The following is a 6,000-nucleotide window of genomic DNA, read 5'->3' as shown; positions in this document are numbered from 1 at the left end:
TAGTAGTTGTAATATGTCGATTTGAGGATTGAATAAATATATATGTAAATTCTATGTATGAATTGCATCTGATTTTATAACGAACAAATTACATGGTATCAAGGGCGTAACTACCATAGGTGCAAGGGGTGCAGCTGCTATGGGGCCCAGAGCTGAAGGGGGCCCATCTTTGCTGTCTAAGTATATGTTTTACATACATTTATCACCATCAGTTGCTAAATAGGGGGCCCTTACAAACTTTTGCTATGGGGCCCACAATTATCTAGTTACGCCTCTGCATGGTATGATTTAAGAATTGCCGGAATTCCAGTTCATTCTCTCGTGATCTTTTTTATTTATGAATGAATTATAGCTGTTTACTGTATGTATCCAGGTTCCGCTATTGGCAACATAGTTACATATAACAAATAATGCTGTTTTGTAGCTTAAGAGGGGGGGAAGCCCTCGCAATACTTAATTTCTGGCTCAGCAGCAGCAGCAGAAGAGAATGACAGCAGCTCCTATTTTCACAAGGTCTCTGCCTCAGACTGTAATGATCATGCCAGCTACTCCGCGCCATTGATGCCGGCATGTGACATGTTGTGCCCTCTCCTTTCTCACTGCACCCAGTCGTGTGTTAAAGATGCTGCTAATGAATGGCCATGGCTGCGCCGTGCCTTATGTGGCTAAGTGCCATGTACGCCTGCGGCTGCTGCCGCCGCTGCCATGTCGCCCAGGCACACAGCCCCTGTCAGGCATCAGCCGCCGCTACTAGTAGCCTCCTTCGTTCATCTATAATTTACCCCTCTCCCAGGTTGGAGGCAAAAGGGGTGGTGCTATAATCCCCATTCACCAAGGCAACCAGGCCCTGCCCTTCTCCAGCCATCAACACAGGCGGCGCTGTTTCATTGGCTGGTTTCCAGCACCAATCAAGGCATTCACTTTCCAGCCAGGAGGGCCGGGATGCTGCGGGATAACCACGCCCACCATCACTTTGCAGCTGTCAATCAGCTGACGTCAGCGTGTGCTCTGCAGGTGCAGGGAGAGAAGACTGCTGCTGCTGCATTGGTGCAATAGGAGCTGAGCAGAACACAGCGAGGTGAGAGCGATGCCGAGGAGCCGTATTTATTAATATTGGGTTTTTGTACATAATTGTGGTAAACGCGATGTGGAATGACAGAGCCCTGTGGGGCAGTTCGCAGGGTCCCCATGTACAGGGCTATGGCTGCACAGCTGTGGGGTAGCTAACCTTCATTTGTCATAGGAGGATGCTGTCTCCATCCCACCCTGAGCAATCTGCAGCTCTGATCGTCTCATTATTGCCCATTCATTTGGGACACGACAGCTGTATGAGCAGAGGATAATCGCTGCCATATATACCCCCTTGTCCCCGTTCCCCTGCGTTTTGCTTGCTGTGATGGAGAGTGATGGTGGGGGAGGGAGGAAATGATCAGCATCCATGTAATTTAACCAGTGCCTCTGACAGTACAACGCTAAATCCCATCATTGCATCTATATATACAGTATTCCCGTGTATTATTCACATTGTGCACTATTCGGGGTTATCCAATGACATGCCATCTGCCTGTGCGCTGCAACGCACGCCTTATACTGCCAGCTGTGTCTATTTTGTATTTAACTATATATAGAGAATTGCAGTAATTACCTGAAGGCTGATTCCCCATTGTAGTGGTTGAAACCCTTCTGCAGGGTAATAAAAGAGGGGCTGCTCGGTGCTTAGGGGACAAATTGATTCATGTAATATAAAAAGGTTTTCTGTCTATTGTGATTTTTTTATTTATTTTTTCAATGAAAGGCTGTATGCTATGTGATATTCTGGGCTATTTATAAACATTGGTGTTAAAATAAATACACTGAATAATTGATGCCCTTCATTGAACACACTATGCATTTTTGTTGATTATATTACATTGGTTTTGGGGGAGGGGATTTAAGTGTTAGAATAATTAACTTGATTGCTGATTTGCTGATGGGCAGGTTCAATAAATGACATCTGATCTATTAACGGCAAGTCACCAAATGTCTTAAGGTCATTCTTATTTCATGCCTTTCCACATTTTCTATTTAAAATGAAATAACTAGCCCAATATTCGCTCTTCTGTAAAGTGTGTGTGTGTGTGTGTGTGTGTGTATATGTATATATATATATATATATATATATATATATATATATATATATATATATATATATATATATATAATTTTACACACACACACGATGATGCTAATGAAGGCTGCAGTTGGAACCTTTTTCTTCTATATTGGGTGCGTTGCAAATGTCTGGAAGCTATGAAATAAATTAATTCATATTGGCCTCCCCCATTCACCCATCCTACTTGCATTATATATGTTTCGGGTTCAAAAGCATACAATGTCAGTGACTGGAAATTCAATCTGCTCAGTGTATGGTTTCCCGTTCTTGTGTTTTATATTATTTAAAACAAAATATGGGACAATTGATATACCCTTTTAAATGTATAGGAAGGGCTGGTACTGTATGTAGCTCCTCTACTACATTTGAATTCCATGTATTTTCAGACAGCCTAAAGATTGCAATGCAGACAACTCTGTGATGTACATGTGAGATAAGATGTTGATAAAGTTTGTACATTTCAATCAATGTAAGTGCCCTTTACCCAAAACCTTAGGTGTTGCAAATTCCTGTACTTGTCTTTCTGTGCATATAGGCCATGGTTTCTGCCATACTTTTCTATCCTCTTGCACTGCAGCGACATAATGTGCACATTTCTCCCCAGGAAAGCATGCAGAATTCTAATCTGCTATTGCCTCTTGCCCCTCCCCCTCTGCAGTAATGTCTGTGGACTCGTAGAGAGCCTGGATGTGCTTCTTTTGGGCATACCAGTACATTTTCCAACACTTCACCATGCTTGTCAGAGGCTCAGGCTGTTGCTTTGAGTGTTTACTGGACTAATAATAGTCTTTGTATTATTTCAAAATAAGTGAATCGTGATGCATTCTTTATAGTCATAGTGACCCATTGGAAATTACCAGGTTTTTTTCCAGCTCCAAACCTCTGGTGTTGTAGAAAGGATTCAATTCTGCAGAAATAGTATGTTGTTTATCTTGGTTTTTGGACAAAGTGTACTTTCAATTGTGATTAATCCTTTTCCTCCCTTGTATAATAAGCTCCCAGTCCATTGGCTTTTGCTGTTGGCCTTCCAGCCTTTACTTTTACAATTTAAGTTGACCTATTGTCTGCACTACATTAAAAATATTTTGCCAGGGCCCCATAACATTACAGCATGGATCTTCAAACTGTGGCCCTGCAGATGTTGTGAAACTACAAATCCCAGCATGCCTTGCCACAGTTTTAACACTACCTTATAGCAAAAGTGTGGCAAGGCATGCTGGGATTTGTAGTGTTACAACATCTGGAGGGCCACAGTTTGAAGACCCATGCATTACAGTATCTTGCCTTCTAGTGACTATTCTAAAATGCCTGTGTGTTAACATTTATTTCTGCGTTGTGCCCATTAAACAAATTTGTATGGTAATTGCATGCAAAATATCTATATTGTTTGTTAAAAACTGATCACCTTGGAAACCATTTAAATATTTTACATGATGTTAAGTAATGTCTTTTTATTTAAAAAAAAAATTCTGATTGAATACCCCCTTATGTCTGTAAATATTTCAATCTCCCGCCGCTATTCCCGACGGGGGAATAGAGGCCGAGCCCTATTCAATACTGTCTTTCCCAAAAGAATTGAGCAGGGATCTTGGCAGAAGGGGCCCATTTCTACCGAGAACGGCCGTGGATTGTCGAGCTCCCGGCCGCAGCTTGACGATCCATGGGCGTATCTCACAGCCACGCCCCTTTTTGGCGTTCAGCAGGCGGGACATTGAATCCCGCCTGCTGATTACCAGTCGAGCTGGCCGAGAACGGGACAGGGTCACGGTTGATGGACCAACATGGCAGTCGTGACCCGGGATTGAATATTTCCTCTATATCTGTATTAAGGTGCCCATACACGCACCGACTTTGTGTGCTGTGCGTTTTGAACTGCATGCGATTTTGGCACTTGAAGTGGATGCGATGCGATGCACTGTACTTTGCGGTGCGATGCGATTTCAGCCTCTTTTACTTATTTATTTTTTTAAAGTTAATAGTTACAAATGTGCATCGCATCGCATGTCGATGCAATGTAGCACAAAAAGTACTGCCTGCAGATACTTTTTGTGCTATACAATATTGTACCTGCGGGGACGCGCATCGCATCCCCGCAGGTACATGGTGCGATCATCGCACATGTGATGCGTTTTGAACTTTTAAAAGTTCAAAACGCATGCGATAATCGTGGGCACCTTTTACTGCTTTAATTTAGGGGAATATCCTATAAGCAGCAGTGAATCACCGCTGCTATTCATTTCGCCTGTAGCTGTCCTATTAGCCCTTACAGTATGTCGGCGTCCTTTCTCCCGATACCCACTGTTATCTGGTAATACTGTATGCTCCATGTGCCACAAAGCATAATCCACAATAAGCAGCCACTGGGACCTGTGATAATACATAGGATCGGGAACTTATCCCCAATGCCATATATTTTCACCTGGTCACAGGTCTATTTTTGGACGCTAATTGGATGCCACCATAATGACCATCGGTTATTAATAGCATTATCTGTCCGTTTTAATCATCCAAAGCGGCATTGGGGATAATAAATCCCCCTTAGGCTCATAATTGATGATTATTCTTAAATTTATGATGGTAAATGTAGATACTGTTTGTTAGCTGTCCATCTTCATAATTAACACTTATTTAAACTGGATAAGAAAATAAATGATTTGCTGTATTTCCTATGGGTTTTAATAAATGTAAAGTATGAAAACAGATGCAATTTTATATATGGATAATGAACTTTGTACAGGGTGAGGCAAAAAAAAACCCTCACAGATTATAAAGGTTAACAAAAAAGGCATAGTAAATGCTATTCAAGAATTGAACACATAGGGGGGTATTCAATCTTGGGTCACGACTGTCTGTCCGTCCCGACAGCCGTGACCCTGGCCCGTTTTCGTTCTGCTTGACTGCAAATCAGCAAGCGGGATTCAATGTTCCGCCTGCTGAGCGACAAAAAGGGGAGGTCTCTGCAAGAAACAGCTATGGATCGTCTAGATATGGCTGTGAGCTCGACAATCCACGACCATTCTCTGCAAAACGGGTCCGACCACTTTTAAATTTGGATCTGTTCTGCCGACATGCCTCTTCAATGCTGTCAGGAAAGACCGCATTGAAAAGGCACCCGTCGCTATTTCCCCCATCGGAAATAGCGTCAGGGATTAAATATCCCCCATAATCTAAAAGTGCGTAAAATATGTTTTATTTTCAATTTGGTTCTGAATATGATATTGTCCAGATGGTGGCCTTCACTCAAGATACACATTTGTAAATGATTTCTAAAGTTCTGCATCACTCGGCGGGTCATTTTCATAGTTGTTATTGCAGTTTCTTGATGAAGCTTACTTTAATTTGTCTGGTTATGTTTTAAGTAGAATTTTCATTACTGTATTAAAACATCCCTCATCAGCTTCATGAGGTCAACGGGGTCATATAAATACTGAAGTCTCCAAACTTCGAACAAAAACCATTAATGAACTGTGTTTATTTATTTTTTGTTCTATGCCAAAAAATTACGAGATACTATCTAAAAAAAATTGTAATTAAACTAAACTATTCCATGCACTTTAAGATTTATGTCCTAAAATATTAGATGGCATTTATCATGTGTTGTTTTTTTTTTTATCACCATGTACTGCAGGCTTGTCCAAACTGTGGTCCTCCAGCTGTTGTAAAACTACACATCCCAGCATGCCTTGCCATAGCTTTAGCATTCCCTGATTGCAAAACTGTGGCAAAGCATGATGGGACTTGTAGTTTCACAACAGCTGGAGGGCCATAGTTTGGACATGACTGATGTACTGTATTTATACGTTTAACAAAAATATAGTGTCTAAGGACCTGATTTTAGAGTTGATTGC

General features: G+C 41.6%; 1 protein-coding gene across 1 annotated transcript in view; it reads left to right on the top strand.

The window, feature by feature from the left end:
- The first annotated feature begins 922 nt into the window (after positions 1 to 922).
- Positions 923 to 6,000, top strand: part of RAB3A (RAB3A, member RAS oncogene family) — a 62,156-nt gene continuing 57,078 nt past the window's right edge. The window contains exon 1 of the mRNA XM_083179231.1: positions 923 to 1,078. The gene's annotated coding sequence lies outside the window, so the exon portion shown is untranslated. The remainder of the gene's footprint in view (positions 1,079 to 6,000) is intronic.

Source organism: Crinia signifera, chromosome 1 (genome assembly GCF_055691185.1).
Source record: "Crinia signifera chromosome 1, ASM5569118v1, whole genome shotgun sequence".
NCBI lineage: Eukaryota > Metazoa > Chordata > Amphibia > Anura > Myobatrachidae > Crinia > Crinia signifera.
The sequence above is the reverse complement of the archived record's forward strand: the minus strand, read 5'-3'. Positions and strand labels throughout refer to the sequence as shown.